This window comes from Pseudophryne corroboree, chromosome 6 (assembly GCF_028390025.1).
Source record: "Pseudophryne corroboree isolate aPseCor3 chromosome 6, aPseCor3.hap2, whole genome shotgun sequence".
NCBI classification, from domain to species: domain Eukaryota; kingdom Metazoa; phylum Chordata; class Amphibia; order Anura; family Myobatrachidae; genus Pseudophryne; species Pseudophryne corroboree.
Genome location: NC_086449.1, coordinates 157,258,512 through 157,270,081, shown reverse-complemented (window position 1 = coordinate 157,270,081; position 11,570 = coordinate 157,258,512). Strand labels below are relative to the sequence as shown.

General features: G+C 43.0%; 2 long non-coding RNA genes across 2 annotated transcripts in view; one reads left to right on the top strand and one right to left on the bottom strand.

Moving 5' to 3' along the window:
- Positions 1–371: 371 nt before the first annotated feature.
- LOC134935079 (uncharacterized) overlaps positions 372–11,570 on the bottom strand; it is a 112,779-nt gene continuing 101,580 nt past the window's right edge. Inside the window, exon 4 of the long non-coding RNA XR_010179883.1 lies at positions 372–992. This is a non-coding gene — a long non-coding RNA (uncharacterized LOC134935079). The remainder of the gene's footprint in view (positions 993–11,570) is intronic.
- On the top strand, positions 8,238–9,849 carry LOC134935078 (uncharacterized). Its single transcript, XR_010179882.1, has 3 exons — positions 8,238–8,364; positions 8,673–8,694; positions 9,704–9,849. It is a non-coding gene; the product is annotated as an uncharacterized LOC134935078 (long non-coding RNA).

Sequence of the window (11,570 nt, the reverse complement as noted above, 5' to 3'; positions counted from 1 at the left end):
GCCGGACTGCCAGTTCTGACTGGCTGGCGGCCAGCGCTACATTTGAAATGCGGCCAGCGCGGTCAGTGTGTGTGTGTGTGTCCATGGCTGCTGCCCGCCGCCCAATTAGTAAGTACTATCGCTACCTACACCCACACTCCCTCACTGCTGCAGACATCCTCCCTCTCTCTCTCTACTCCTGACATCCTGCCTGCTCGCTACACCCACCTTCCCTTCCTGCTCCTCACATGCTTCCTACACACCCACTGTCCAGCTGCTCCCTACACCCACCCTCCCTTCCTGCTCCTTACATTCTCCCTCCACCCACCCTGCCTTGCTCCCTACATCCACCCTCCCTCCCTCGCTGCCTTCCACCCCTCGCTGCCCTCCACATTTACTCTCTCTGCTCCCTACACTGATCCCTACTGCAATCCCGGGAATCCCTGGATTGAACATTTTTCAATCCCGAATCCCGGGATTGAAAAATGCCCCGGGATTGGCCTCCCTAGTACTAGCCAACTGTACCTGGCATAAAACCCTGTTTAGGGGTCCATCTTTCACTTACACTTCCTTTTACCTGTGGTCATCTTCTCTCATCTCCTCACAATGGGAGCTGTTAGTAAATGGATGGGGGAGATGGGGGGGTAGGCAAGGTTACTAGTCTGCCCCGAGTCATGCATGCTCCGACTGCACATGTCTGACTTGAGGCAGACTTTGTAGAGTTATTACACTGTGTAAATTTAAATAGTTTTCCGTTTCATGGCAAAGTTAAACAATTCTGCATTTCTACTTTTTTTATTTACTATAACAGGCATTCATAGCATGGTGCAAGTAAGTGCTGAGGCTTAATGTCATCTACACACCAGCTGTTCTGTCCTTAGTAGGACTCATCAGTTTATGTATGGGCCTTCTATTTAGCATGTGAAGCATTATAGGAGAGCAAAGACAATCCTCACTTTCATCCAACCTCCTGGATTTAACACAGTGGCCTAACAGTAAATGATTCATCATGCCTGTAGAAAGAAGCAGCATTCAGTTACAGTGCAGTAAAATTGCTGATAGTCCAACAAGATTTTATAAACTTTGGAACCCATAATGATTTATACCAATGGTACGCTGTCACCACCATGCGCTGGATCCTGGTACTTTCTCCTTTTAGAGTCCAGCATTCTATGTATCAAATGAAACTTGTAAAAACTGTGAGTTCTAAATGGATGTTGTGTGGCTTGCTTTCTATAAAGTCACTTAATTTATGACTTCAAAATATACATTTTTAAGGTATTTCTTTATCTGCAAGTTTTGTGCTATTCCTTGTCAACCTCTCCTTTCATAGGGTCTGATAGCTAAAGTTTAGTTTATCCCGTGTACAAAAAAAACAATTACCCAAATAAAATCTGTTTACATGTTTTACTTCTTCAGTACTTTAAATGTATCACTTGAATTGTACTATATATAGGGCCTGATTCACTGTGGATTGCAGTTGCGATCCAACGCGCAGTTTCCTGATGGTTGGGAATCTGCACAGGTGCAGGACCTGTTCTACACATGTACAGAATGAGTCCTGCAATTGTATTGTAGGGATGCGAATGCCTCTGTCTGTTTTACAGGTAGGTATGGGGTTAGGGGCAGCTCACTTTGTCAGAAACGGGGACGCATCGCCCCCATTTTCCGGGAGTGGTGAGGTTAAGGACTGTGTCCCAGATGAAGTTTCCTTGGCCCCATAAGCCGCACTGCGATGACAAGCCTGAGTAAGCTCATACTTACTCAGCCCGCTGTCATAGATGAACCTTGCAACCGATGAGTGAGACTGGTCCTGCACATATTCCTACAAAGTGCTAAGGACAAATACCATTGGGCCTATTTCAGACCTGATCGCAACAGAAAATTTGTTAGCTAATGAGCAAAACTATGGGGATAATTCAGAGTTGATCACAGCAGCAAATTTGTTAGCAGTTGGGCAAAACCATGGCCCTCATTCCGAGTTGATCGCTGAGATTCATCGCATCGCAAATGTACGAAAACTAAGGCCCTCATTCCGAGTCGTTCGCTCGGTATTTTTCATTGCATCGCAGTGAAATTCCGCTTAGTGCGCATGCGCAATATTCGCACTGCGACTGCGCCAAGTATCTTTGCTATGAAGATAGTATTTTTACTCACGGCTTTTTCATCGCTCCGGCGATCGTAATGTGATTGACAGGAAATGGGTGTTACTGGGCGGAAACACGGCGTTTTATGGGCGTGTGGCTGAAAACGCTACCGTTTCCGGAAAAAACGCAGGAGTGGCCGGAGAAACGGGGGAGTGGTTGGGCGAACGTTGGGTGTGTTTGTGACGTCAAACCAGGAACGACAAGCACTGAACTGATCGCACAGGCAGAGTAAGTGTGGAGCTACTCTAAAACTGCTAAGTAGTTTGTGATCGCAATATTGCGAATACATCGGTCGCAATTTTAAGAAGCTAAGATACACTCCCAGTAGGCGGCGGCTTAGCGTGTGTAACTCTGCTAAATTCGCCTTGCGACCGATCAACTCGGAATGAGGGCCTAAGTGTCTGCGCATGCGCAAAAGCGTAAATACGCATGCGCGAGTACATACGTACGACATTAGTGCAAAACTGCCAAATTTAAACCAACAAGTAACTGGCAAACGAAAACGAGGCGTGGCGGAGGCGTGGCGGAGGCGAGACTTCGCAATGCTCCGACATGGGCGTGAAAGTGGGCGTACAGTGTGGGAGTATGCAACTCGCAATGGGCGTGTTTTTCGCAATTATACCTTGTCGCTGTTAAATCTAACATAGGAAACCGTAGCAACCTTCACGCAGCAGCCGAGTAGGTCTGCAGTTACTCTACATTTGCGAAGTACTGTTACCAAGTGTGTATGCAGTAATTAGCTGTTAATTGGAGAGCACATTCATCTGATGGCTAATTACTAGCTAATTACTGCGCAGATGAAAGTTAGCAAATAGCAATTGTCTGAACCAACATTACATGTTTATTCTACTCACATATAAATCACACACACTGCCAAATAAGGTTGTTTTTAGTGTTAAAGTTGGTGTGTAAACATTTTTTTTTTTAATGTTTGTAAGAATAACAAATACAAACAAGTGAAATAAACATTTAAATGTAAAGCTGCAACATTTTTGCTAAAGAAACCGACAACCAAATAATGCAGCATACCCTTTAATTTTGTCAGAAATGTAACATTAATTTTTGTTTATAATATTTGACAATGGTTTAAATGATGTCCTGTTGATCAATAGATAAATCTAAAAAGTGTTGTGTCAGTTTACTTAATATGGACATTAAAGTGTGGTGCAAAGCATACCTGTATTTGTTGGATGATGCAATTTTGTGGGAGAAATTGCAGATTGGTCCACAAGTGTCTATATGCTGACCTAATTTTTCTGGAACTAACATTTACCTAATGCATTACCTTGAATAAATTGCACAATTTTTAATTAATTTTTTTTATTACTGTAGCAAGATTTCACAACATGAAAACAACATGGCTACACGTGAGTCTCACAGGCAGAGATGGACCAAGCAGCAAGCATATGGCACTGACACAAATGATAGAGCAGAACTTAGTACTCTGCAAAAATCAGCTTCTGACTAAATTATAATTTGTAATCAAAAATAATACATATTACACACCCTGCCACACAAAAATTTTGACACAACTGAGAAAGAATTAGGATCCACCACACAAACACAACAATACATAGCACACTAGTAAGAGGAAGATGGCTCTGGTGTTTATACCCAAAAACTCACAGGCTACAATACCTCCAAACATAAATAATACATTTCACTAAGAGGGAGTTATCCATTCTGGCCACACAAGCCAACTCCAAAATAACATAGAGGCAACATGAAAAACATGGGTGCTGGCCATCTGGAGAGACATCACTTTCTTTTTTTTCTCCCCGCCTGAGGCTGTTCTTCTTGGCTTGGTCTGCGGAGCGACCTTCGTTGGGCCTGCCCAGTGGGCTGTTCTTCCTGGGCAGGGGCAGGGGAGGGAGCCGATGTGGGTGGCTCTCTGCCACTGTGGGCAAGGGAGACAGCGATGGCCTGGAGCCCTTGCAAGATGTTATTTGCAAGGCTTTGGAATGAGGAGGCAAGCTGTTCTTGGCCCTGCCTAATCTCTGCCAGACCTTGGCAGAGTTGAGCAACACCTTGCTCAACACTGGTTCGGTGCTCAGTGAGCCGGACAGCTATCTGGCTTACCTCCCGGAGGATCCCGTCTTGAAACGCATTTAGGCTCTCACCATACCTAGCGATTTCAAGAAGGATCTCCGGGATAGCAGAGGGTTGGGTGGGGGGGCCAGTAGGAACCTGCAGAGGTGGGATTTGTGGCCCCACACTGCCAGACCCACTAGGTCCCTCCACCTCAGCCTCAGCCACATAACCCTCCTGTGACTCAAACTGATCATCCCCCTGTGCTGTGTTTTGTGGCAAGCAAATAGAAGAATGTGTGGGAAAAGAGTACAATAAAAAATTAGATTTAATTTTATAAATACTGTTTAAATTGCAGACAAATACATGTGTAAACTTACCTGGCAAGTCATGTCCCGTCAGGATCTCAGGCAGGTCCGTGTCCATATTAGACACCCCTTGGGCCTCCTCATAACTGACACAGGCCATCGCCATCTCCTCCAAGTCTGTAAACTCCACAGCGACAGATGGTCCTCCCCCTGTAGCCCTTGAGGCATTCCACTCCGCAGACCTCTTTGCCTTCAGGCGGGATTTGAAGTTTGCCCACCTACATATGTATTGTGAAAGAGGGGCAAAGTAGAGTATTATTATTTGTGTATGTAAATATCTAGGACACATGTTTGGCTTCTGTTTGCTATACATAACATCACATGTCACTACATTTTTAAGACAACTTAGCACAGAAAAAGGACTGGCAAGATGCACTTACCGTCGTCTAACTTCCTGCGATGTTCTGACGACAGAGCCAACTTCATTCACAGAATGTGTGATGTCCCTCCAGATGCGATCTTTTGTAGCAGCACCCATGTTTTTGGGGCCTCTATGTACTTTGAACATGGCCTGCGTGACCAAGACACGCAACTCCCTCTTAGTGAATGCTGGCTGTCTTTTCTTACGTCTGGAGGTAGCCTGTGAGGTTTCTTCCTGCTGCTCCTCACCATCTTCCTCCTCACTAGCAGCTTCTGTCTGTTGTGTTTGTGTGGCTAATGCTGATTCCTCCTCAGTTTGTCCAGTATGTGTGTGTGGCAGGGTATCCCCACTCAATTGTTGGGGCTCAGAAGCAGAGATTTGCAGAGTACTAGGTCCTGCCTCTTCACAATCCGCAGAGGCGTATTCCAACATCCGTTTCTGGCACTCTAGGCGTTTTTTCGCCAATGCCATCTGCTGCTCTGCAATGCGGGCCATCTCTGCTGCTATTTCCTCACGAGAAGCCATGTTTGCGATGACGTGTGTACGCCGAGGTGTGTGCTTATTTATACCTACGTGCGGGGCGTTCATTCACACAGGTGTACAGTGTTAATCTTGGTAATGATTGCACTGCTTATTTAAGGGCCTACTTTGCACGCTGTGAGTGTTGGTAGTTTGGAGTTTGTATTTGTCAGTTTGGAGTTTGTTGGGCTGTGCGTGAAGGTGCTATTGTGCTTTTCAGAGTGAGTAATTGTCAAGCATACATTTGTCCGTTTGTTCGCGTTTAGAATATAGACGGTATAGTATTATTTTTGCGAAAATCCGTTTGTGAGTATTCGTGCATTCGTCTTGTTCCTAATTTTTTTTAAAAATTAGATTTTTGAGGATTATTTGGAATTCTTTTTATCACATATCTATTTTGTTTGTCCATTTTTTACACTAAACCTGTGCTTCAGTGTTGCTGTTTTGTTGACTAATTTTACTATGTTGATCTTACTGTAATTTTTGTTCTCTTGTAGGTGTATTTTTTTGGGTGAAGTAACCCCTTTTTGTTGATTTCAAGGAGTGTGATCTATAACTCGAATTTGCCTGTTGTTTTCTTTGGAGCAGGTAAGTGCCCTTGGCCTGTGTTGGTGCCTGTTTGTGTTAATGGTCTCTATGTTGTTTTTAATGTAATTTTTGTTCTCTTGTAGGTGTATTTTTTTGGGTGAAGTAACCCCTTTTTGTTGATTTCAAGGAGTGTGATCTATAACTCGAATTAGCCTGTTGTTTTCTTTGGAGCAGGTAAGTGCCCTTGGCCTGTGTTGGTGCCTGTTTGTGTTAATGGTCTCTATGTTGTTTTTAATGTAATTTTTGTTCTCTTGTAGGTGTATTTTTTTGGGTGAAGTAACCCCTTTTTGTTGATTTCAAGGAGTGTGATCTATAACTCAAATTTGCCTGTTGTTTTCTTTGGAGCAGGTAAGTGCCCTTGGCCTGTGTTGGTGCCTGTTTGTGTTAATGGTCTCTATGTTGTTTTTAATGTAATTTTTGTTCTCTTGTAGGTGTATTTTTTTGGGTGAAGTAACCCCTTTTTGTTGATTTCAAGGAGTGTGATCTATAACTCGAATTTGCCTGTTGTTTTCTTTGGAGCAGGTAAGTGCCCTTGGCCTGTGTTGGTGCCTGTTTGTGTTAATGGTCTCTATGTTGTTTTTAATGTAATTTTTGTTCTCTTGTAGGTGTTTTTTTTTGGGTGAAGTAACCCCTTTTTGTTGATTTCAAGGAGTGTGATCTATAACTCGAATTTGCCTGTTGTTTTCTTTGGAGCAGGTAAGTGCCCTTGGCCTGTGTTGGTGCCTGTTTGTGTTTGTTCAAAGTGTTTTGCTTATGTTTGTCTGCCATCTTGATAATAAATGTTAAATTTATTTCAAGGATTGTTGTGCAAAGTAGTGCTGTTCTTGCCTGTACTAGCTACTAAAGGGATAACTTTGGTTGTTGTTTTGTAATTTATTTTTAGCCTATTTTGCGAAAAATTTTCGTAGGTGTTTGTGATGTGTTTGATGCTCTGAGTATTGTTTTTTTTATTTTATATTAAAATGATTTTAAAATATGTAGGTTTCAAACTTTTAATTAGTTTTTTTCCTTTTTGGTATCATTTTCATTTTGATCCTGAATTGAACACAGAAAATATGTCTTATGCTCCTGCAGTAAGTTGACACCCCCTTTTTTTAAAAATGTTTTGTTGTATATTTTTTGAGGTTTGCTTTTGTCTTATTCAACATATCTGTTATATTTTTTTAAAGTGTGTGATGTCAGTGTTTATCGCAGCAGAAGCCCTACCTCCCCAACCCACGGCAGCACTCCCACCCCAACCGCCAGCCCCACAACCACAACCGGCTCCTCATCAACCAAGGCAACGGAGGCGTGCTAGGCCACCAATTTTCAGACCCCGTGTCCTACTTTTTGGGATGCCAGATGATGTTGTTGTGCGTAGATACAGGCTGCCACCACATCTAATCCTAGACACTCTCTCCATAATAGAGAGTGATCTGGAGTCTTCAATTCTGTATCCTACAGCAATACCACCATTGACACAATTCCTTGCTGTTACATTTTTTGGCTACAGGCTCTTATCAGCATGTGGTTGGAGACCTGGCTGGCATGTCGCAGGGCCAGTTCAGTAAGGTCCTGCGGCGTGTCTGCCAGGCTTTCCTAAAGCGTGTGAAGCAATTTATTGCTATGCCTTTGGATGTTGGTGCCCTAGATGTGGTGAAGCGGCAATTTGAGGAAGGTGGTAGTCGCTTCCCACATGTTATTGGGGTTGTGGATGGCACACATGTAGCTATTCAGCCACCAAGACATAATGAAGAAATTTTTAGAAACAGGAAACTGTTTCATTCTCTGAATGTAATGGTTGTTTGTGGGCCATCCCTCCAGATCCTTTCCCTGAATGCAAAGTTTCCCGGAAACTCCCATGATGCGTATGTCATTAGACAATCAGGGATATGGCACAGATTAAGATCAAGTCAACGAGCAGACATGTGGTTATTGGGTGAGTTGGGCCACTATTTTTTGCCTAAAATTACTAATTGTTACAAAATATACTCTTTCTAATTTTTTATTCTCATCAAACAGGAGACCGTGGATATCCTTGCACCCCCTGGCTCATGACTCCTTACCGTAATCCCAGGCCAGGACCACAGACGGCATTTAACTCTGCGCTTACTGCCACTAGGCAGCTGGTGGAGCGTACAATTGGGGTCCTTAAAGGCCGGTTTCGTGTGCTCCACCGCACTGGTGGCGACATCATGTATTCGCCGGAGATGGCAAGTAAACTAGTGGTCCTGTGCGCTATACTACACAACATCGCGGTAAGGAGTAGCGTAGAGCTTCCTCAGACAGAGGAAATGCTTGATGAGGAGCCAGGGGTTGTCCGACACTTCGGTGGGGGGAGTGTTACACGGAGGGGGAGCCAAGTCAGGGCAAGCATTGTTGCAGAATATTTCAGGTATAGTTTTTTTAATTTTTTTTTATTCTAACAAAAAAAACACAGTATGCTTATGTTCATTTTGGAATGTTGTATTTTTTTAAGCTATTGTAAGGTCATTGTGTACTTATTTTGGTGTGTGGGAATCTGTAATAATTTTGTTCAAAAATATCCGTAAACAGGTTAAGCTTACAATGTGTTATTTGCAAATATAATAATGTTATGTTGCTAAATAGTGTCCTTATTTGTTTTCTTTCCTAAAAACATGTTTTTTTAAACAAACACACAAACAAATGAAAATTAATGTTGACCACTTTGTGACTGTCCAGCTGAATGATCACACAAACTGTGGTGAGTACACAGATATGTTTCGAAATTTAAACAAAACTGTGTGTGTGTCTGTGTCTGTGTTTGTGTTGGGCTTTTTTTTTTTTTTTTTTATAAATTTTATTCCTTCTGCGACTGCGTATTTCCGCTCGTGCGATTTAACACTCTGCTCTTCCCAGCATTGCAAAGATCAATAAAGTTATTAGAAATGACAGCATAGATTTTGGACCAATCACATGCTAACAGACACTATAAATATATGCCCAAATAAGGAAAACGCCATTGCCATGATGCGTGCGGCACCTTTCACCAGATGGGAGCTCCGCGTCCTGGTTGCGGTGATGGACCGCCGCGTAGGCCGCGTTGGGCGCTTCATCCCAAATCGGGTTAAGCGCGAGGCCTACGCGGAGGTCCGCCACCTACTGCGGTCTCGCGTCCGCAGCAGGCGGACAATAATCCAGCTGGAGAGGAGATGGAGTGATCTCCGCAGGAGGACTCCAGAACTGTTGGCGGAGATCCGCCAGCAAATCAGGGAAATGCATGCACGCAGTAAGTTACATTACATAAGATTATTAGCATAAAAATTGCAAATTTACACTAAGTGGTAGGCTAATAGCAACACTGAGTGAACAATTTATAAAAATAGGACAGTGTGTGTGGTTAGGGCAAACAGTACTGACTGTGTCAAAGTGTTACCAAACAAGTGCATGTTGTACAGAATTAATACCCAGGCAGGAAACTGTACCCAAAAACTTGATCAGTGGTGTCTATATAATAAGGTGGCTTGAATAGTGATCTGGTGATGTTGCCTAGAGCAATCAATATGACTCAATGGAATAGATTAAGGAATGAGCGTCCAAATAATGTATTTGAAACATTTTGGTTGCTGGGGCCAACATGAAGAGGATTTTAAAATGTTTTGTTAAAAAAAAAAAAAAATGGGTTTTTTATATGGAACAGAACAGTGTAATTTACAAATGTTTAGTATGTAATTTAACATGCAAATAAAATTTACCAACAAATATCATTATAGGACGACCACAACGGCAAAGACAGCCAGTGAGCCCACATCAGGCAGCTTCTCAGCCCCCTTCCCCTTCTCACTCCCCCTCCACTTCCCAGTCCCCCTCCCCTTCTCACTCCCCCTCCACTTCCCAGTCCCCCTCCCCTTCTCACTCCCCCTCCACTTCCCAATCCCCCTCAGCTTCCCAGTCCCCCTCAGCTTCCAAGTCCCCCTCAGCTTCCCAGGCCCCCTCAGCTTCACAGGCCCCCTCAGCTTCCCAGGCCCACTCCCCTTTCCACTCCCCTTCTCAGCCCACCTCTCCTTCTCTTTCTGTGACCCCTTCTCCTCCTTCCCAGTCCCCTTCTCCTTCTACTTCCAACTCCCCTTCTCAGCCCCCCTCACCCTCTATTGGCCTAACATTCTCTCCGCCCCCCTCACCCTCTCAATCAGACCCACCCTCAGAAATTAGATTCCCAAACCCTGCTCCTTACCCCATCTCTCCTCCTTCCCCAAACCCTCCTCCTTCACCCATCCAGCCTCCTTCCCCCATCCCTCCTCCTTCACCAATCCCTCCTCTTCCCCCATCCAGCTGCCTTCACCACCCACAGAATGGGCAGAAGAAGCCCCTGATGGGGTCAGTGGTGACACTAATGTTGCTGAGGAAAGCAAGTGTTTTTACATTTCAGTTTAAAATATGACCTACTTACACTTACAATGTACAAACATGCACTGTTGTACTGTTTTAAATCAGCTAGCAAGGTACACATTTTCATTAATTATTGATGGTGTTCATGTTGCATTGATATTTTTTAGAGTATCATTATATGTAGTGTTTATGTGTGCAATGTGTTGTGTGTCCACTCTAGGTCGACACTAATTAGTTTGACAGGGTTTCCAGGACTACATAGTTTAATATGTGTTTATTTTTAACAAAAACATTTATAGCTGAGTGCAGTTTAGTATGTTGTTAGTCTTTAACACTTGTGCCTCTCTATTCATAATGTTTGCACTATCAAAACACATGCTTCACTTTGTTAGCAAGCAGAACAACACAATGATTTGTGGTGTTAAAGTTACACTCACAAAATGCTAATTTTAAAAAATAAAACCTGTTTTACCTTATTTCGGAAACTGGATTTACATGGATTGTGGGCATGCTAGGATATGTAGTCCTTCTGAAGATGTTGATATGCAGTGTGATCATGCAGGACCAAACCTCCTTAAATTTAATTCTCTTCAGTCCAGATGTGAATGAATGGCAACATGGTGTTACATTTACTAAGATGGTAGTTATCTTTAACATGGGATGTTGACCATAGCAACCAATAATATTAGAAATTAAATTGTTATGCCCACTTTTACAAGATAACATGTTTAATTTGTTTGTTTGCTATGGTCTACTTCCCATCTTAAATAGAACTCCCGTAGTAGAAAATGGACAACATGGTGTGGTTCACTTTCTAGTTTAAAAAAAAAACATTGCTGAGCAGGATTGTGTATTATGCTACTGATTTAGCCTTAAAGCAGCCATGATGTAGTCACTTAGGCATTAAAGCAGGCCTGTCCAAACTGCGGCCCTCATGCTGGAGAAAAAATACACATCCCAGCATGCCCTGACACAGATTTTGCATTCTCTGACCACAAAACTTGGAAAAGGCATGCTGGTAGATGTAGTTTCACAACAGGTGCCTTTCTTGGATAATAAGTAATGTAATTCAGTTATTAATGTTTCTGTTGCTTCTTAATTTCAGATGTTGCAGTTGGAGATCCAACAAGTTTTGGAGGCATTATTGCCAGAATGCGACAACACCTGCATGGTGTTTTAAGTTGTCTTGATGATTTAGAAAAATTTACATGATTTTGTTTTTTTGCAAAAAATCTTAATGTTTTAAAAAAT